The 22,637-nt window shown below is 39.8% G+C and overlaps 1 protein-coding gene across 2 annotated transcripts in view; it reads left to right on the forward strand.

Moving 5' to 3' along the window:
- LOC139960861 (uncharacterized) overlaps positions 1 to 22,637 on the forward strand; it is a 165,069-nt gene that overhangs the window by 41,842 nt on the left and 100,590 nt on the right. The window lies entirely within an intron of this gene.

A 22,637-nucleotide genomic window follows, 5' to 3' on the forward strand; every position in this document is an offset into this window, starting at 1 on the left:
TTAATAGTCATCCCTGCTAAGAGATGCAGCACTGTAAACTATCAATTTTAATAGTATAATCCCTGCCAAGAGATGCAGCACTGTAAACTATAAGTTTTAATAGTCATCCCTGCCAAGAGATGCAGCACTGAAAACTATCAGTTTTAATAGTCATCCCTGCCAAGAGATGCAGCACTGAAACCTATCAGTTTTAATAGTCATCCCTGCCAAGACATGCAGCACTGAAACCTATCAGTTTTAATAGTCATCCCTGCCAAGAGATGCAGCACTGTAAACTATCAGTTTTCATAGTCATCCCTGCCAAGAGATGCAGAACTGAAAACTATCAGTTTTAATAGTCATCCCTGCCAAGAGATGCAGCACTGAAAACTATCAGTTTTAATAGTCACCCCTGCCAAGAGATGCAGAACTGAAAACTTTAAGATTTAATAGTCATCCCTGCCAAGAGATGCAGAACTGAAAACTATCAGTTTTAATAGTCACCCCTGCCAAGAGATGCAGCACTGAAAACTATCAGTTTAAATGTCATCCCTGCCAAGAGATGCAGCACTGAAAACTATCAGTTTTAATAGTCATCCCTGCCAAGAGATGCAGAACTGAAAACTATCAGTTTTAATAGTCATCCCTGCCAAGAGATGCAGCAGTGAAAACTATCATTTTTAATAGTCATCCCTGCCAAGAGATGCAGCACTGTAAACTATCAGTTTTAATAGTCATCCCTGCTAAGAGATGCAGCACTGAAAACTATCATTTTTAATGTCATCCCTGCCAAGAGATGCAGCACTGAAAACTATCAGTTTTAATAGTCATCCCTGCCAAGAGATGCAGAACTGAAAACTATCAGTTTTAATAGTCATCCCTGCCAAGAGATGCAGCACTGTAAACTATCAGTTTTAATAGTCATCCCTGCTAAGAGATGCAGCACTGAAAACTATCATTTTTAATGTCATTCCTGCCAAGAGATGCAGCACTGAAAACTATCAGTTTTAATAGTCATCCCTGCCAAGAGATGCAGAACTGAAAACTATCAGTTTTAATAGTCATCCCTGCCAAGAGATGCAGCACTGAAAACTATCAGTTTTAATAGTCACCCCTGCCAAGAGATGCAGAACTGAAAACTTTAAGTTTTAATAGTCATCCCTGCCAAGAGATGCAGCACTGAAAACTATCAGTTTTAATAGTCACCCCTGCCAAGAGATGCAGAACTGAAAACTTTAAGTTTTAATAGTCATCCCTGCCAAGAGATGCAGAACTGAAAACTATCAGTTTTAATAGTCACCCCTGCCAAGAGATGCAGCAGTGAAACCTATCAGTTTAAATGTCATCCCTGCCAAGAGCTGCAGCACTGAAAACTATCAGTTTTAATAGTCATCCCTGCCAAGAGATGCATCAGTGAAACCTATCAGTTTTAATAGTCATCCCTGCTAAGAGATGCAGCACTGTAAACTATCAATTTTAATAGTATAATCCCTGCCAAGAGATGCAGCACTGTAAACTATAAGTTTTAATAGTCATCCCTGCCAAGAGATGCAGCACTGAAAACTATCAGTTTTAATAGTCATCCCTGCCAAGAGATGCAGCACTGAAACCTATCAGTTTTAATAGTCATCCCTGCCAAGACATGCAGCACTGAAACCTATCAGTTTTAATAGTCATCCCTGCCAAGAGATGCAGCACTGTAAACTATCAGTTTTCATAGTCATCCCTGCCAAGAGATGCAGAACTGAAAACTATCAGTTTAAATGTCATCCCTGCCAAGAGATGCAGCAGTGAAACCTATCAGTTTTAATAGTCACCCCTGCCAAGAGATGCAGAACTGAAAACTATCAGTTTTAATAGTCATCCCTGCCAAGAGATGCAGCAGTGAAAACTTTAAGTTTTAATAGTCATCCCTGCCAAGAGATGCAGAACTGAAAACTATCAGTTTTAATAGTCACCCCTGCCAAGAGATGCAGCAGTGAAACCTATCAGTTTAAATGTCATCCCTGCCAAGAGATGCAGAACTGAAAACTATCAGTTTTAATAGTCACCCCTGCCAAGAGATGCAGCACTGAAAACTATCAGTTTAAATGTCATCCCTGCCAAGAGATGCAGCACTGAAAACTATCAGTTTTAATAGTCATCCCTGCCAAGAGATGCAGCACTGTAAACTATCAGTTTTCATAGTCATCCCTGCCAAGAGATGCAGAACTGAAAACTATCAGTTTTAATAGTCATCCCTGCCAAGAGATGCAGCACTGAAAACTATCAGTTTTAATAGTCACCCCTGCCAAGAGATGCAGAACTGAAAACTTTAAGATTTAATAGTCATCCCTGCCAAGAGATGCAGAACTGAAAACTATCAGTTTTAATAGTCACCCCTGCCAAGAGATGCAGCACTGAAAACTATCAGTTTAAATGTCATCCCTGCCAAGAGATGCAGAACTGAAAACTATCAGTTTTAATAGTCATCCCTTTTAAGAGATGCAGAACTGAAAACTATCAGTTTTAATAGTCATCCCTGCCAAGAGATGCAGCACTGAAAACTTTAAGTTTTAATAGTCATCCCTGCCAAGAGATGCAGCACTGAAAACTATCAGTTTTAATAGTCACCCCTGCCAAGAGATGCAGCAGTGAAACCTATCAGTTTAAATGTCATCCCTGCCAAGAGATGCAGCACTGAAAACTTTAAGTTTTAATAGTCACCCCTGCCAAGAGATGCAGAACTGAAAACTATCAGTTTTAATAGTCACCCCTGCCAAGAGATGCAGCAGTGAAATCTATCAGTTTTAATAGTCATCCCTGCCAAGAGATGCAGCACTGTAAACTATCAATTTTAAAAGTATAATCCCTGCCAAGAGATGCAGCACTTAAAACTATAATTTTTAATAGTCATCCCTGCCAAGAGATGCAGCACTGTAAACTATCAGTTTTAATAGTCATCCCTGCCAAGAGATGCAGCAGTGAAACCTATCAGTTTAAATGTCATCCCTGCCAAGAGATGCAGCACTGAAAACTTTAAGTTTTAATAGTCATCCCTGCCAAGAGATGCAGCACTGAAAACTATCAGTTTTAATAGTCACCCCTGCCAAGAGATGCAGAACTGAAAACTTTAAGTTTTAATAGTCATCCCTGCCAAGAGATGCAGAACTGAAAACTATCAGTTTTAATAGTCACCCCTGCCAAGAGATGCAGCAGTGAAACCTATCAGTTTAAATGTCATCCCTGCCAAGAGCTGCAGCACTGAAAACTATCAGTTTTAATAGTCATCCCTGCCAAGAGATGCATCAGTGAAACCTATCAGTTTTAATAGTCATCCCTGCTAAGAGATGCAGCACTGTAAACTATCAATTTTAATAGTATAATCCCTGCCAAGAGATGCAGCACTGTAAACTATAAGTTTTAATAGTCATCCCTGCCAAGAGATGCAGCACTGAAAACTATCAGTTTTAATAGTCATCCCTGCCAAGAGATGCAGCACTGAAACCTATCAGTTTTAATAGTCATCCCTGCCAAGACATGCAGCACTGAAACCTATCAGTTTTAATAGTCATCCCTGCCAAGAGATGCAGCACTGTAAGCTATCAGTTTTCATAGTCATCCCTGCCAAGAGATGCAGAACTGAAAACTATCAGTTTAAATGTCATCCCTGCCAAGAGATGCAGCAGTGAAACCTATCAGTTTTAATAGTCACCCCTGCCAAGAGATGCAGAACTGAAAACTATCAGTTTTAATAGTCATCCCTGCCAAGAGATGCAGCACTGAAAACTTTAAGTTTTAATAGTCATCCCTGCCAAGAGATGCAGAACTGAAAACTATCAGTTTTAATAGTCACCCCTGCCAAGAGATGCAGCACTGAAACCTATCAGTTTAAATAGTCATCCCTGCCGAGAGATGCAGCACTGAAACCTATCAGTTTAAATGTCATCCCTGCCAAGAGATGCAGCAGTGAAACCTATCAGTTTTAATAGTCATCCCTGCCAAGAGATGCAGCACTGTAAACTATCAATTTTAAAAGTATAATCCCTGCCAAGAGATGCAGCACTTAAAACTATAATTTTTAATAGTCATCCCTGCCAAGAGATGCAGCACTGAAAACTATCAGTTTTAATAGTCACCCCTGCCAAGAGATGCAGAACTGAAAACTTTAAGTTTTAATAGTCATCCCTGCCAAGAGATGCAGAACTGAAAACTATCAGTTTTAATAGTCACCCCTGCCAAGAGATGCAGCAGTGAAACCTATCAGTTTAAATGTCATCCCTGCCAAGAGCTGCAGCACTGAAAACTATCAGTTTTAATAGTCATCCCTGCCAAGAGATGCATCAGTGAAACCTATCAGTTTTAATAGTCATCCCTGCTAAGAGATGCAGCACTGTAAACTATCAATTTTAATAGTATAATCCCTGCCAAGAGATGCAGCACTGTAAACTATAAGTTTTAATAGTCATCCCTGCCAAGAGATGCAGCACTGAAAACTATCAGTTTTAATAGTCATCCCTGCCAAGAGATGCAGCACTGAAACCTATCAGTTTTAATAGTCATCCCTGCCAAGACATGCAGCACTGAAACCTATCAGTTTTAATAGTTATCCCTGCCAAGAGATGCAGCACTGTAAGCTATCAGTTTTCATAGTCATCCCTGCCAAGAGATGCAGAACTGAAAACTATCAGTTTAAATGTCATCCCTGCCAAGAGATGCAGCAGTGAAACCTATCAGTTTTAATAGTCACCCCTGCCAAGAGATGCAGAACTGAAAACTATCAGTTTTAATAGTCATCCCTGCCAAGAGATGCAGCACTGAAAACTTTAAGTTTTAATAGTCATCCCTGCCAAGAGATGCAGAACTGAAAACTATCAGTTTTAATAGTCACCCCTGCCAAGAGATGCAGCACTGAAACCTATCAGTTTAAATAGTCATCCCTGCCGAGAGATGCAGCACTGAAACCTATCAGTTTAAATGTCATCCCTGCCAAGAGATGCAGCAGTGAAACCTATCAGTTTTAATAGTCATCCCTGCCAAGAGATGCAGCACTGTAAACTATCAATTTTAATAGTATAATCCCTGCCAAGAGATGCAGCACTTAAAACTATAAGTTTTAATAGTCATCCCTGCCAAGAGATGCAGCACTGAAAACTATCAGTTTAAATGTCATCCCTGCCAAGAGATGTAGCACTGAAAACTATCAGTTTAAATGTCATCCCTGCCAAGAGATGCAGCAGTGAAACCTATCAGTTTTAATAGTCATCCCTGCCAAGAGATGCAGCACTGTAAACTATCAATTTTAATAGTATAATCCCTGCCAAGAGATGCAGCACTTAAAACTATAAGTTTTAATAGTCATCCCTGCCAAGAGATGCAGCAGTGAAAACTATCAGTTTTAATAGTCACCCCTGCCAAGAGATGCAGCAGTGAAAACTATCAGTTTTAATAGTCATCCCTGCCAAGAGATGCAGCACTGAAAACTATCAGTTTTAATAGTCATCCCTGCCAAGAGATGCAGCACTGAAAACTTTAAGTTTTAATAGTCACCCCTGCCAAGAGATGCAGAACTGAAAACTATCAGTTTTAATAGTCATCCCTGCCAAGAGATGCAGAACTGAAAACTTTAAGTTTTAATAGTCATCCCTGCCAAGAGATGCAGAACTGAAAACTATCAGTTTTAATAGTCACCCCTGCCAAGAGATGCAGCAGTGAAACCTATCAGTTTAAATGTCATCCCTGCCAAGAGATGCAGCACTGAAAACTTTAAGTTTTAATAGTCACCCCTGCCAAGAGATGCAGAACTGAAAACTATCAGTTTTAATAGTCACCCCTGCCAAGAGATGCAGCAGTGAAAACTATCAGTTTAAATGTCATCCCTGCCAAGAGATAAAGCACTGAAAACTTTAAGTTTTAATAGTCACCCCTGCCAAGAGATGCAGAACTGAAAACTATCAGTTTTAATAGTCATCCCTGCCAAGAGATGCAGAACTGAAAACTAAGTTTTAATAGTCATCCCTGCCAAGAGATGCAGAACTGAAAACTATCAGTTTTAATAGTCACCCCTGCCAAGAGATGCAGCAGTGAAAACTATCAGTTTAAATGTCATCCCTGCCAAGAGATGCAGCAGTGAAACCTATCAGTTTTAATAGTCATCCCTGCCAAGAGATGCAGCACTGTAAACTATCAATTTTAATAGTATAATCCCTGCCAAGAGATGCAGCACTTAAAACTATAAGTTTTAATAGTCATCCCTGCCAAGAGATGCAGCACTGAAAACTATCAGTTTTAATAGTCATCCCTGCCAAGAGATGCAGCACTGAAAACTATCAGTTTTAATAGTCACCCCTGCCAAGAGATGCAGCACTGAAAACTATCAGTTTTAATAGTCATCCCTGCCAAGAGATGCAGCACTGTAAACTATAAGTTTTAATAGTCATCCCTGCCAAGAGATGCAGCACTGAAAACTATCAGTTTTAATAGTCATCCCTGCCAAGAGATGCAGCACTGAAACCTATCAGTTTTAATAGTCATCCCTGCCAAGAGATGCAGCACTGAAACCTATCAGTTTTAATAGTCATCCCTGCCAAGAGATGCAGCACTGAAAACTATCAGTTTTAATAGTCATCCCTGCCAAGAGATGCAGCACTGAAACCTATCAGTTTAAATGTCATCCCTGCCAAGAGATGCAGCAGTGAAACCTATCAGTTTTAATAGTCATCCCTGCCAAGAGATGCAGCACTGTAAACTATCAATTTTAATAGTATAATCCCTGCCAAGAGATGCAGCACTTAAAACTATAAGTTTTAATAGTCATCCCTGCCAAGAGATGCAGCACTGAAAACTATCAGTTTAAATGTCATCCCTGCCAAGAGATGTAGCACTGAAAACTATCAGTTTAAATGTCATCCCTGCCAAGAGATGCAGCAGTGAAACCTATCAGTTTTAATAGTCATCCCTGCCAAGAGATGCAGCACTGTAAACTATCAATTTTAATAGTATAATCCCTGCCAAGAGATGCAGCACTTAAAACTATAAGTTTTAATAGTCATCCCTGCCAAGAGATGCAGCAGTGAAAACTATCAGTTTTAATAGTCACCCCTGCCAAGAGATGCAGCACTGAAAACTATCAGTTTTAATAGTCATCCCTGCCAAGAGATGCAGCACTGAAAACTATCAGTTTTAATAGTCATCCCTGCCAAGAGATGCAGCACTGTAAACTATCAGTTTTAATAGTCACCCCTGCCAAGAGATGCAGAACTGAAAACTATCAGTTTTAATAGTCACCCCTGCCAAGAGATGCAGCAGTGAAACCTATCAGTTTTAATAGTCATCCCTGCCAAGAGATGCAGCACTGAAAACTTTAAGTTTTAATAGTCATCCCTGCCAAGAGATGCAGCACTGAAAACTATCAGTTTTAATAGTCACCCCTGCCAAGAGATGCAGAACTGAAAACTTTAAGTTTTAATAGTCATCCCTGCCAAAAGATGCAGAACTGAAAACTATCAGTTTTAATAGTCACCCCTGCCAAGAGATGCAGCACTGAAAACTATCAGTTTAAATGTCATCCCTGCCAAGAGATGCAGCACTGAAAACTATCAGTTTTAATAGTCATCCCTGCCAAGAGATGCAGCAGTGAAACCTATCAGTTTTAATAGTTATCCCTGCCAAGAGATGCAGCACTGAAAACTATCAGTTTTAATAGTCATCCCTGCCAAGAGATGCAGGACTGAAAACTTTAAGTTTTAATAGTCATTCCTGCTAAGAGATGCAGAACTGAAAACTATCAGTTTAAATGTCATCCCTGCCAAGAGATGCAGCAGTGAAACCTATCAGTTTTAATAGTCATCCCTGCCAAGAGATGCAGCACTGTAAACTATCAATTTTAATAGTATAATCCCTGCCAAGAGATGCAGAACTGAAAACTTTAAGTTTTAATAGTCATCCCTGCCAAGAGATGCAGAACTGAAAACTATCAGTTTTAATAGTCACCCCTGCCAAGAGATGCAGCACTGAAAACTATCAGTTTAAATGTCATCCCTGCCAAGAGATGCAGCACTGAAAACTTTAAGTTTTAATAGTCACCCCTGCCAAGAGATGCAGAACTGAAAACTATCAGTTTTAATAGTCACCCCTGCCAAGAGATGCAGCAGTGAAAACTATCAGTTTAAATGTCATCCCTGCCAAGAGATAAAGCACTGAAAACTTTAAGTTTTAATAGTCACCCCTGCCAAGAGATGCAGAACTGAAAACTATCAGTTTTAATAGTCATCCCTGCCAAGAGATGCAGAACTGAAAACTAAGTTTTAATAGTCATCCCTGCCAAGAGATGCAGAACTGAAAACTATCAGTTTTAATAGTCACCCCTGCCAAGAGATGCAGCAGTGAAAACTATCAGTTTAAATGTCATCCCTGCCAAGAGATGCAGCAGTGAAACCTATCAGTTTTAATAGTCATCCCTGCCAAGAGATGCAGCACTGTAAACTATCAATTTTAATAGTATAATCCCTGCCAAGAGATGCAGCACTTAAAACTATAAGTTTTAATAGTCATCCCTGCCAAGAGATGCAGCACTGAAAACTATCAGTTTTAATAGTCATCCCTGCCAAGAGATGCAGCACTGAAAACTATCAGTTTTAATAGTCACCCCTGCCAAGAGATGCAGCACTGAAAACTATCAGTTTTAATAGTCATCCCTGCCAAGAGATGCAGCACTGAAAACTATCAGTTTTAATAGTCATCCCTGCCAAGAGATGCAGAACTGAAAACTTTAAGTTTTAATAGTCATCCCTGCCAAGAGATGCAGAACTGAAAACTATCAGTTTTAATAGTCACCCCTGCCAAGAGATGCAGCACTGAAAACTATCAGTTTAAATGTCATCCCTGCCAAGAGATGCAGCACTGAAAACTTTAAGTTTTAATAGTCACCCCTGCCAAGAGATGCAGAACTGAAAACTATCAGTTTAAATGTCATCCCTGCCAAGAGATGCAGAACTGAAAACTTTAAGTTTTAATAGTCATCCCTGCCAAGAGATGCAGTTCTGAAAACTATCAGTTTTAATAGTCACCCCTGCCAAGAGATGCAGCAGTGAAACCTATCAGTTTAAATGTCATCCCTGCCAAGAGATGCAGCACTGTAAACTATAAGTTTTAATAGTCATCCCTGCCAAGAGATGCAGAACTGAAAACTATCAGTTTTAATAGTCACCCCTGCCAAGAGATGCAGCAGTGAAACCTATCAGTTTTAATAGTCATCCCTGCCAAGAGATGCAGCACTGTAAACTATCAATTTTAATAGTATAATCCCTGCCAAGAGATGCAGCACTTAAAACTATAAGTTTTAATAGTCATCCCTGCCAAGAGATGCAGCACTGAAAACTATCAGTTTTAATAGTCATCCCTGCCAAGAGATGCAGCACTGTAAGCTATCAGTTTTCATAGTCATCCCTGCCAAGAGATGCAGAACTGAAAACTATCAGTTTAAATGTCATCCCTGCCAAGAGATGCAGCAGTGAAACCTATCAGTTTTAATAGTCACCCCTGCCAAGAGATGCAGAACTGAAAACTATCAGTTTTAATAGTCATCCCTGCCAAGAGATGCAGCACTGAAAACTTTAAGTTTTAATAGTCATCCCTGCCAAGAGATGCAGAACTGAAAACTATCAGTTTTAATAGTCACCCCTGCCAAGAGATGCAGCACTGAAACCTATCAGTTTAAATAGTCATCCCTGCCGAGAGATGCAGCACTGAAACCTATCAGTTTAAATGTCATCCCTGCCAAGAGATGCAGCAGTGAAACCTATCAGTTTTAATAGTCATCCCTGCCAAGAGATGCAGCACTGTAAACTATCAATTTTAAAAGTATAATCCCTGCCAAGAGATGCAGCACTTAAAACTATAATTTTTAATAGTCATCCCTGCCAAGAGATGCAGCACTGAAAACTATCAGTTTTAATAGTCACCCCTGCCAAGAGATGCAGAACTGAAAACTTTAAGTTTTAATAGTCATCCCTGCCAAGAGATGCAGAACTGAAAACTATCAGTTTTAATAGTCACCCCTGCCAAGAGATGCAGCAGTGAAACCTATCAGTTTAAATGTCATCCCTGCCAAGAGCTGCAGCACTGAAAACTATCAGTTTTAATAGTCATCCCTGCCAAGAGATGCATCAGTGAAACCTATCAGTTTTAATAGTCATCCCTGCTAAGAGATGCAGCACTGTAAACTATCAATTTTAATAGTATAATCCCTGCCAAGAGATGCAGCACTGTAAACTATAAGTTTTAATAGTCATCCCTGCCAAGAGATGCAGCACTGAAAACTATCAGTTTTAATAGTCATCCCTGCCAAGAGATGCAGCACTGAAACCTATCAGTTTTAATAGTCATCCCTGCCAAGACATGCAGCACTGAAACCTATCAGTTTTAATAGTTATCCCTGCCAAGAGATGCAGCACTGTAAGCTATCAGTTTTCATAGTCATCCCTGCCAAGAGATGCAGAACTGAAAACTATCAGTTTAAATGTCATCCCTGCCAAGAGATGCAGCAGTGAAACCTATCAGTTTTAATAGTCACCCCTGCCAAGAGATGCAGAACTGAAAACTATCAGTTTTAATAGTCATCCCTGCCAAGAGATGCAGCACTGAAAACTTTAAGTTTTAATAGTCATCCCTGCCAAGAGATGCAGAACTGAAAACTATCAGTTTTAATAGTCACCCCTGCCAAGAGATGCAGCACTGAAACCTATCAGTTTAAATAGTCATCCCTGCCGAGAGATGCAGCACTGAAACCTATCAGTTTAAATGTCATCCCTGCCAAGAGATGCAGCAGTGAAACCTATCAGTTTTAATAGTCATCCCTGCCAAGAGATGCAGCACTGTAAACTATCAATTTTAATAGTATAATCCCTGCCAAGAGATGCAGCACTTAAAACTATAAGTTTTAATAGTCATCCCTGCCAAGAGATGCAGCACTGAAAACTATCAGTTTAAATGTCATCCCTGCCAAGAGATGTAGCACTGAAAACTATCAGTTTAAATGTCATCCCTGCCAAGAGATGCAGCAGTGAAACCTATCAGTTTTAATAGTCATCCCTGCCAAGAGATGCAGCACTGTAAACTATCAATTTTAATAGTATAATCCCTGCCAAGAGATGCAGCACTTAAAACTATAAGTTTTAATAGTCATCCCTGCCAAGAGATGCAGCAGTGAAAACTATCAGTTTTAATAGTCACCCCTGCCAAGAGATGCAGCAGTGAAAACTATCAGTTTTAATAGTCATCCCTGCCAAGAGATGCAGCACTGAAAACTATCAGTTTTAATAGTCATCCCTGCCAAGAGATGCAGCACTGAAAACTTTAAGTTTTAATAGTCACCCCTGCCAAGAGATGCAGAACTGAAAACTATCAGTTTTAATAGTCATCCCTGCCAAGAGATGCAGAACTGAAAACTTTAAGTTTTAATAGTCATCCCTGCCAAGAGATGCAGAACTGAAAACTATCAGTTTTAATAGTCACCCCTGCCAAGAGATGCAGCAGTGAAACCTATCAGTTTAAATGTCATCCCTGCCAAGAGATGCAGCACTGAAAACTTTAAGTTTTAATAGTCACCCCTGCCAAGAGATGCAGAACTGAAAACTATCAGTTTTAATAGTCACCCCTGCCAAGAGATGCAGCAGTGAAAACTATCAGTTTAAATGTCATCCCTGCCAAGAGATAAAGCACTGAAAACTTTAAGTTTTAATAGTCACCCCTGCCAAGAGATGCAGAACTGAAAACTATCAGTTTTAATAGTCATCCCTGCCAAGAGATGCAGAACTGAAAACTAAGTTTTAATAGTCATCCCTGCCAAGAGATGCAGAACTGAAAACTATCAGTTTTAATAGTCACCCCTGCCAAGAGATGCAGCAGTGAAAACTATCAGTTTAAATGTCATCCCTGCCAAGAGATGCAGCAGTGAAACCTATCAGTTTTAATAGTCATCCCTGCCAAGAGATGCAGCACTGTAAACTATCAATTTTAATAGTATAATCCCTGCCAAGAGATGCAGCACTTAAAACTATAAGTTTTAATAGTCATCCCTGCCAAGAGATGCAGCACTGAAAACTATCAGTTTTAATAGTCATCCCTGCCAAGAGATGCAGCACTGAAAACTATCAGTTTTAATAGTCACCCCTGCCAAGAGATGCAGCACTGAAAACTATCAGTTTTAATAGTCATCCCTGCCAAGAGATGCAGCACTGTAAACTATAAGTTTTAATAGTCATCCCTGCCAAGAGATGCAGCACTGAAAACTATCAGTTTTAATAGTCATCCCTGCCAAGAGATGCAGCACTGAAACCTATCAGTTTTAATAGTCATCCCTGCCAAGAGATGCAGCACTGAAACCTATCAGTTTTAATAGTCATCCCTGCCAAGAGATGCAGCACTGAAAACTATCAGTTTTAATAGTCATCCCTGCCAAGAGATGCAGCACTGAAACCTATCAGTTTAAATGTCATCCCTGCCAAGAGATGCAGCAGTGAAACCTATCAGTTTTAATAGTCATCCCTGCCAAGAGATGCAGCACTGTAAACTATCAATTTTAATAGTATAATCCCTGCCAAGAGATGCAGCACTTAAAACTATAAGTTTTAATAGTCATCCCTGCCAAGAGATGCAGCACTGAAAACTATCAGTTTAAATGTCATCCCTGCCAAGAGATGTAGCACTGAAAACTATCAGTTTAAATGTCATCCCTGCCAAGAGATGCAGCAGTGAAACCTATCAGTTTTAATAGTCATCCCTGCCAAGAGATGCAGCACTGTAAACTATCAATTTTAATAGTATAATCCCTGCCAAGAGATGCAGCACTTAAAACTATAAGTTTTAATAGTCATCCCTGCCAAGAGATGCAGCAGTGAAAACTATCAGTTTTAATAGTCACCCCTGCCAAGAGATGCAGCACTGAAAACTATCAGTTTTAATAGTCATCCCTGCCAAGAGATGCAGCACTGAAAACTATCAGTTTTAATAGTCATCCCTGCCAAGAGATGCAGCACTGTAAACTATCAGTTTTAATAGTCACCCCTGCCAAGAGATGCAGAACTGAAAACTATCAGTTTTAATAGTCACCCCTGCCAAGAGATGCAGCAGTGAAACCTATCAGTTTTAATAGTCATCCCTGCCAAGAGATGCAGCACTGAAAACTTTAAGTTTTAATAGTCATCCCTGCCAAGAGATGCAGCACTGAAAACTATCAGTTTTAATAGTCACCCCTGCCAAGAGATGCAGAACTGAAAACTTTAAGTTTTAATAGTCATCCCTGCCAAAAGATGCAGAACTGAAAACTATCAGTTTTAATAGTCACCCCTGCCAAGAGATGCAGCACTGAAAACTATCAGTTTAAATGTCATCCCTGCCAAGAGATGCAGCACTGAAAACTATCAGTTTTAATAGTCATCCCTGCCAAGAGATGCAGCAGTGAAACCTATCAGTTTTAATAGTTATCCCTGCCAAGAGATGCAGCACTGAAAACTATCAGTTTTAATAGTCATCCCTGCCAAGAGATGCAGGACTGAAAACTTTAAGTTTTAATAGTCATTCCTGCTAAGAGATGCAGAACTGAAAACTATCAGTTTAAATGTCATCCCTGCCAAGAGATGCAGCAGTGAAACCTATCAGTTTTAATAGTCATCCCTGCCAAGAGATGCAGCACTGTAAACTATCAATTTTAATAGTATAATCCCTGCCAAGAGATGCAGAACTGAAAACTTTAAGTTTTAATAGTCATCCCTGCCAAGAGATGCAGAACTGAAAACTATCAGTTTTAATAGTCACCCCTGCCAAGAGATGCAGCACTGAAAACTATCAGTTTAAATGTCATCCCTGCCAAGAGATGCAGCACTGAAAACTTTAAGTTTTAATAGTCACCCCTGCCAAGAGATGCAGAACTGAAAACTATCAGTTTTAATAGTCACCCCTGCCAAGAGATGCAGCAGTGAAAACTATCAGTTTAAATGTCATCCCTGCCAAGAGATAAAGCACTGAAAACTTTAAGTTTTAATAGTCACCCCTGCCAAGAGATGCAGAACTGAAAACTATCAGTTTTAATAGTCATCCCTGCCAAGAGATGCAGAACTGAAAACTAAGTTTTAATAGTCATCCCTGCCAAGAGATGCAGAACTGAAAACTATCAGTTTTAATAGTCACCCCTGCCAAGAGATGCAGCAGTGAAAACTATCAGTTTAAATGTCATCCCTGCCAAGAGATGCAGCAGTGAAACCTATCAGTTTTAATAGTCATCCCTGCCAAGAGATGCAGCACTGTAAACTATCAATTTTAATAGTATAATCCCTGCCAAGAGATGCAGCACTTAAAACTATAAGTTTTAATAGTCATCCCTGCCAAGAGATGCAGCACTGAAAACTATCAGTTTTAATAGTCATCCCTGCCAAGAGATGCAGCACTGAAAACTATCAGTTTTAATAGTCACCCCTGCCAAGAGATGCAGCACTGAAAACTATCAGTTTTAATAGTCATCCCTGCCAAGAGATGCAGCACTGAAAACTATCAGTTTTAATAGTCATCCCTGCCAAGAGATGCAGAACTGAAAACTTTAAGTTTTAATAGTCATCCCTGCCAAGAGATGCAGAACTGAAAACTATCAGTTTTAATAGTCACCCCTGCCAAGAGATGCAGCACTGAAAACTATCAGTTTAAATGTCATCCCTGCCAAGAGATGCAGCACTGAAAACTTTAAGTTTTAATAGTCACCCCTGCCAAGAGATGCAGAACTGAAAACTATCAGTTTAAATGTCATCCCTGCCAAGAGATGCAGAACTGAAAACTTTAAGTTTTAATAGTCATCCCTGCCAAGAGATGCAGTTCTGAAAACTATCAGTTTTAATAGTCACCCCTGCCAAGAGATGCAGCAGTGAAACCTATCAGTTTAAATGTCATCCCTGCCAAGAGATGCAGCACTGTAAACTATAAGTTTTAATAGTCATCCCTGCCAAGAGATGCAGAACTGAAAACTATCAGTTTTAATAGTCACCCCTGCCAAGAGATGCAGCAGTGAAACCTATCAGTTTTAATAGTCATCCCTGCCAAGAGATGCAGCACTGTAAACTATCAATTTTAATAGTATAATCCCTGCCAAGAGATGCAGCACTTAAAACTATAAGTTTTAATAGTCATCCCTGCCAAGAGATGCAGCACTGAAAACTATCAGTTTTAATAGTCATCCCTGCCAAGAGATGCAGCACTGAAAACTATCAGTTTTAATAGTCACCCCTGCCAAGAGATGCAGAACTGAAAACTTTAAGTTTTAATAGTCATCCCTGCCAAGAGATGCAGAACTGAAAACTATCAGTTTTAATAGTCACCCCTGCCAAGAGATGCAGCACTGAAAACTATCAGTTTAAATGTCATCCCTGCCAAGAGATGCAGCACTGAAAACTTTAAGTTTTAATAGTCACCCCTGCCAAGAGATGCAGAACTGAAAACTATAAGTTTAAAAGTCATCCCTGCCAAGAGATGCAGCACTGTAAACTATCAGTTTTAATAGTCATCCCTGCCAAGAGATGCAGAACTGAAAACTATCAGTTTAAATGTCATCCCTGCCAAGAGATGCAGCAGTGAAACCTATCAGTTTTAATAGTCATCCCTGCCAAGAGCTGCAGCACTGTAAACTATCAATTTTAATAGTATAATCCCTGCCAAGAGATGCAGCACTTAAAACTATAAGTTTTAATAGTCATCCCTGCCAAGAGATGCAGCACTGAAAACTATCAGTTTTAATAGTCATCCCTGCCAAGTGATGCAGCACTGAAAACTATCAGTTTTAATAGTCACCCCTGCCAAGAGATGCAGCACTGAAAACTATCAGTTTTAATAGTCATCCCTGCCAAGAGATGCAGCACTGAAAACTATCAGTTTTAATAGTCATCCCTGCCAAGAGATGCAGAACTGAAAACTTTAAGTTTTAATAGTCACCCCTGCCAAGAGATGCAGAACTGAAAACTATCAGTTTTAATAGTCACCCCTGCCAAGAGATGCAGCAGTGAAAACTATCAGTTTAAATGTCATCCCTGCCAAGAGATAAAGCACTGAAAACTTTAAGTTTTAATAGTCACCCCTGCCAAGAGATGCAGAACTGAAAACTATCAGTTTTAATAGTCATCCCTGCCAAGAGATGCAGAACTGAAAACTAAGCTTTAATAGTCATCCCTGCCAAGAGATGCAGCAGTGAAAACTATCAGTTTTAATAGTCACCCCTGCCAAGAGATGCAGCAGTGAAAACTATCAGTTTAAATGTCATCCCTGCCAAGAGATGCAGCACTGAAACCTATCAGTTTTAATAGTCATCCCTGCCAAGAGATGCAGCACTGTAAACTATCAATTTTAATAGTATAATCCCTGCCAAGAGATGCAGCACTTAAAACTATAAGTTTTAATAGTCATCCCTGCCAAGAGATGCAGCACTGAAAACTATCAGTTTTAATAGTCATCCCTGCCAAGAGATGCAGCACTGAAAACTATCAGTTTTAATAGTCACCCCTGCCAAGAGATGCAGCACTGAAAACTATCAGTTTTAATAGTCATCCCTGCCAAGAGATGCAGAACTGAAAACTTTAAGTTTTAATAGTCATCCCTGCCAAGAGATGCAGAACTGAAAACTATCAGTTTTAATAGTCACCCCTGCCAAGAGATGCAGCACTGAAAACTATCAGTTTAAATGTCATCCCTGCCAAGAGATGCAGCACTGAAAACTTTAAGTTTTAATAGTCACCCCTGCCAAGAGATGCAGAACTGAAAACTATCAGTTTAAATGTCATCCCTGCCAAGAGATGCAGAACTGAAAACTTTAAGTTTTAATAGTCATCCCTGCCAAGAGATGCAGTTCTGAAAACTATCAGTTTTAATAGTCACCCCTGCCAAGAGATGCAGCAGTGAAACCTATCAGTTTAAATGTCATCCCTGCCAAGAGATGCAGCACTGTAAACTATAAGTTTTAATAGTCATCCCTGCCAAGAGATGCAGAACTGAAAACTATCAGTTTTAATAGTCACCCCTGCCAAGAGATGCAGCAGTGAAACCTATCAGTTTTAATAGTCATCCCTGCCAAGAGATGCAGCACTGTAAACTATCAATTTTAATAGTATAATCCCTGCCAAGAGATGCAGCACTTAAAACTATAAGTTTTAATAGTCATCCCTGCCAAGAGATGCAGCACTGAAAACTATCAGTTTTAATAGTCATCCCTGCCAAGAGATGCAGCACTGAAAACTATCAGTTTTAATAGTCACCCCTGCCAAGAGATGCAGAACTGAAAACTTTAAGTTTTAATAGTCATCCCTGCCAAGAGATGCAGAACTGAAAACTATCAGTTTTAATAGTCACCCCTGCCAAGAGATGCAGCACTGAAAACTATCAGTTTAAATGTCATCCCTGCCAAGAGATGCAGCACTGAAAACTTTAAGTTTTAATAGTCACCCCTGCCAAGAGATGCAGAACTGAAAACTATAAGTTTAAAAGTCATCCCTGCCAAGAGATGCAGCACTGTAAACTATCAGTTTTAATAGTCATCCCTGCCAAGAGATGCAGAACTGAAAACTATCAGTTTAAATGTCATCCCTGCCAAGAGATGCAGCAGTGAAACCTATCAGTTTTAATAGTCATCCCTGCCAAGAGCTGCAGCACTGTAAACTATCAATTTTAATAGTATAATCCCTGCCAAGAGATGCAGCACTTAAAACTATAAGTTTTAATAGTCATCCCTGCCAAGAGATGCAGCACTGAAAACTATCAGTTTTAATAGTCATCCCTGCCAAGAGATGCAGCACTGAAAACTATCAGTTTTAATAGTCACCCCTGCCAAGAGATGCAGCACTGAAAACTATCAGTTTTAATAGTCATCCCTGCCAAGAGATGCAGCACTGAAAACTATCAGTTTTAATAGTCATCCCTGCCAAGAGATGCAGAACTGAAAACTTTAAGTTTTAATAGTCACCCCTGCCAAGAGATGCAGAACTGAAAACTATCAGTTTTAATAGTCACCCCTGCCAAGAGATGCAGCAGTGAAAACTATCAGTTTAAATGTCATCCCTGCCAAGAGATAAAGCACTGAAAACTTTAAGTTTTAATAGTCACCCCTGCCAAGAGATGCAGAACTGAAAACTATCAGTTTTAATAGTCATCCCTGCCAAGAGATGCAGAACTGAAAACTAAGCTTTAATAGTCATCCCTGCCAAGAGATGCAGCAGTGAAAACTATCAGTTTTAATAGTCACCCCTGCCAAGAGATGCAGCAGTGAAAACTATCAGTTTAAATGTCATCCCTGCCAAGAGATGCAGCACTGAAACCTATCAGTTTTAATAGTCATCCCTGCCAAGAGATGCAGCACTGTAAACTATCAATTTTAATAGTATAATCCCTGCCAAGAGATGCAGCACTGAAAACTATAAGTTTTAATAGTCATCCCTGCCAAGAGATGCAGCACTGAAAACTATCAGTTTTAATAGTCATCCCTGCCAAGAGATGCAGCACTGAAAACTATCAGTTTTAATAGTCACCCCTGCCAAGAGATGCAGCACTGAAAACTATCAGTTTTAATAGTCATCCCTGCCAAGAGATGCAGCACTGAGAACTATCAGTTTTAATAGTCACCCCTGCCAAGAGATGCAGAACTGAAAACTTTAAGTTTTAATAGTCATCCCTGCCAAGAGATGCAGAACTGAAAACTATCAGTTTTAATAGTCACCCCTGCCAAGAGATGCAGCACTGAAAACTATCAGTTTAAATGTCATCCCTGCCAAGAGATGCAGCACTGAAAACTTTAAGTTTTAATAGTCACCCCTGCCAAGAGATGCAGAACTGAAAACTATCAGTTTAAATGTCATCCCTGGAGATGCAGAACTGAAAACTTTAAGTTTTAATAGTCATCCCTGCCAAGAGATGCAGAAATGAAAACTATCAGTTTTAATAGTCACCCCTGCCAAGAGATGCAGCAGTGAAACCTATCAGTTTAAATGTCATCCCTGCCAAGAGATGCAGCACTGAAAACTTTAAGTTTTAATAGTCACCCCTGCCAAGAGATGCAGAACTGAAAACTATCAGTTTTAATAGTCACCCCTGCCAAGAGATGCAGAACTGAAAACTATCAGTTTTAATAGTCACCCCTGCCAAGAGATGCAGCAGTGAAACCTATCAGTTTAAATGTCATCCCTGCCAAGAGATGCAGCACTGAAAACTTTAAGTTTTAATAGTCATCCCTGCCAAGAGATGCAGCACTGAAAACTATCAGTTTTAATAGTCACCCCTGCCAAGAGATGCAGAACTGAAAACTTTAAGTTTTAATAGTCATCCCTGCCAAGAGATGCAGCAGTGAAACCTATCAGTTTAAATGTCATCCCTGCCAAGAGATGCAGCACTGAAAACTTTAAGTTTTAATAGTCATCCCTGCCAAGAGATGCAGCACTGAAAACTATCAGTTTTAATAGTCACCCCTGCCAAGAGATGCAGAACTGAAAACTTTAAGTTTTAATAGTCATCCCTGCCAAGAGATGCAGAACTGAAAACTTTAAGTTTTAATAGTCATCCCTGCCAAGAGATGCAGCAGTGAAACCTATCAGTTTAAATGTCATCCCTGCCAAGAGATGCAGCACTGAAAACTTTAAGTTTTAATAGTCATCCCTGCCAAGAGATGCAGAACTGAAAACTTTAAGTTTTAATAGTCATCCCTGCCAAGAGATGCAGCAGTGAAACCTATCAGTTTAAATGTCATCCCTGCCAAGAGATGCAGCAGTGAAACCTATCAGTTTTAATAGTCATCCCTGCCAAGAGCTGCAGCACTGTAAACTATCAATTTTAATAGTATAATCCCTGCCAAGAGATGCAGCACTTAAAACTATAAGTTTTAATAGTCATCCCTGCCAAGAGATGCAGCACTGAAAACTATCAGTTTTAATAGTCATCCCTGCCAAGAGATGCAGCACTGAAAACTATCAGTTTTAATAGTCACCCCTGCCAAGAGATGCAGCACTGAAAACTATCAGTTTTAATAGTCATCCCTGCCAAGAGATGCAGCACTGAAAACTATCAGTTTTAATAGTCATCCCTGCCAAGAGATGCAGAACTGAAAACTTTAAGTTTTAATAGTCATCCCTGCCAAGAGATGCAGAACTGAAAACTATCAGTTTTAATAGTCACCCCTGCCAAGAGATGCAGCACTGAAAACTATCAGTTTAAATGTCATCCCTGCCAAGAGATGCAGCACTGAAAACTTTTAGTTTTAATAGTCACCCCTGCCAAGAGATGCAGAACTGAAAACTATCAGTTTTAATAGTCACCCCTGCCAAGAGATGCAGCAGTGAAACCTATCAGTTTAAATGTCATCCCTGCCAAGAGATGCAGCACTGAAAACTTTAAGTTTTAATAGTCATCCCTGCCAAGAGATGCAGAACTGAAAACTATCAGTTTTAATAGTCACCCCTGCCAAGAGATGCAGCAGTGAAACCTATCAGTTTAAATGTCATCCCTGCCAAGAGATGCAGCACTGAAAACTTTAAGTTTTAATAGTCACCCCTGCCAAGAGATGCAGAACTGAAAACTATAAGTTTTAATAGTCATCCCTGCCAAGAGATGCAGCACTGTAAACTATCAATTTTAATAGTCACCCCTGCCAAGAGATGCAGCACTGAAAAATATCAGTTTAAATGTCACCCCTGCCAAGAGATGCAGCACTGAAAACTTTAAGTTTTAATAGTCATCCCTGCCAAGAGATGCAGCACTGAAAACTTTAAGTTTTAATAGTCATTCCTGCCAAGAGATGCAGAACTGAAAACTATCAGTTTTAATAGTCACCCCTGCCAAGAGATGCAGCAGTGAAACCTATCAGTTTAAATGTCATCCCTGCCAAGAGATGCAGCACTGAAAACTTTAAGTTTTAATAGTCACCCCTGCCAAGAGATGCAGAACTGAAAACTTTAAGTTTTAATAGTCATCCCTGCCAAGAGATGCAGAACTGAAAACTATCAGTTTTAATAGTCACCCCTGCCAAGAGATGCAGCACTGAAAACTATCAGTTTAAATGTCACCCCTGCCAAGAGATGCAGCACTGAAAACTATCAGTTTAAATGTCATCCCTGCCAAGAGATGCAGCACTGAAAACTTTAAGTTTTAATAGTCACCCCTGCCAAGAGATGCAGAACTGAAAACTATAAGTTTTAATAGTCATCCCTGCCAAGAGATGCAGAACTGAAAACTATCAGTTTTAATAGTCATCCCTGCCAAGAGATGCAGAACTGAAAACTATCAGTTTTAATAGTCACCCCTCCCAAGAGATGCAGCAGTGAAACCTATCAGTTTAAATGTCATCCCTGCCAAGAGATGCAGCACTGAAAACTTTAAGTTTTAATAGTCACCCCTGCCAAGAGATGCAGAACTGAAAACTATCAGTTTTAATAGTCATCCCTGCCAAGAGATGCAGCACTGAAAACTTTTAGTTTTAATAGTCACCCCTGCCAAGAGATGCAGAACTGAAAACTATCAGTTTTAATAGTCACCCCTGCCAAGAGATGCAGCAGTGAAACCTATCAGTTTAAATGTCATCCCTGCCAAGAGATGCAGCACTGAAAACTTTAAGTTTTAATAGTCATCCCTGCCAAGAGATGCAGCACTGAAAACTTTAAGTTTTAATAGTCATCCCTGCCAAGAGATGCAGAACTGAAAACTATCAGTTTTAATAGTCACCCCTGCCAAGAGATGCAGCACTGTAAACTATCAATTTTAATAGTATAATCCCTGCCAAGAGATGCAGCACTTAAAACTATAAGTTTTAATAGTCATCCCTGCCAAGAGATGCAGCACTGAAAACTATCAGTTTAAATGTCATCCCTGCCAAGAGATGCAGCACTGAAAACTTTAAGTTTTAATAGTCACCCCTGCCAAGAGATGCAGAACTGAAAACTATCAGTTTTAATAGTCACCCCTGCCAAGAGATGCAGAACTGAAAACTATCAGTTTTAATAGTCACCCCTGCCAAGAGATGCAGCAGTGAAACCTATCAGTTTAAATGTCATCCCTGCCAAGAGATGCAGCACTGAAAACTTTAAGTTTTAATAGTCATCCCTGCCAAGAGATGCAGCACTGAAAACTATCAGTTTTAATAGTCACCCCTGCCAAGAGATGCAGAACTGAAAACTTTAAGTTTTAATAGTCATCCCTGCCAAGAGATGCAGAACTGAAAACTATCAGTTTTAATAGTCACCCCTGCCAAGAGATGCAGCAGTGAAACCTATCAGTTTAAATTTCATCCCTGCCAAGAGATGCAGCACTGAAAACTTTAAGTTTTAATAGTCACCCCTGCCAAGAGATGCAGAACTGAAAACTATAAGTTTTAATAGTCATCCCTGCCAAGAGATGCAGCACTGTAAACTATCAATTTTAATAGTATAATCCCTGCCAAGAGATGCAGCACTTAAAACTATAAGTTTAATAGTCATCCCTGCCAAGAGATGCAGAACTGAAAACTATAAGTTTAAAAGTCATCCCTGCCAAGAGATGCAGCACTGTAAACTATCAGTTTTAATAGTCATCCCTGCCAAGAGATGCAGAACTGAAAACTATCAGTTTAAATGTCATCCCTGCCAAGAGATGCAGCAGTGAAACCTATCAGTTTTAATAGTCATCCCTGCCAAGAG

This window comes from Apostichopus japonicus, chromosome 20, assembly GCF_037975245.1.
Source record: "Apostichopus japonicus isolate 1M-3 chromosome 20, ASM3797524v1, whole genome shotgun sequence".
Classification (NCBI taxonomy): Eukaryota; Metazoa; Echinodermata; class Holothuroidea; order Aspidochirotida; family Stichopodidae; genus Apostichopus; species Apostichopus japonicus.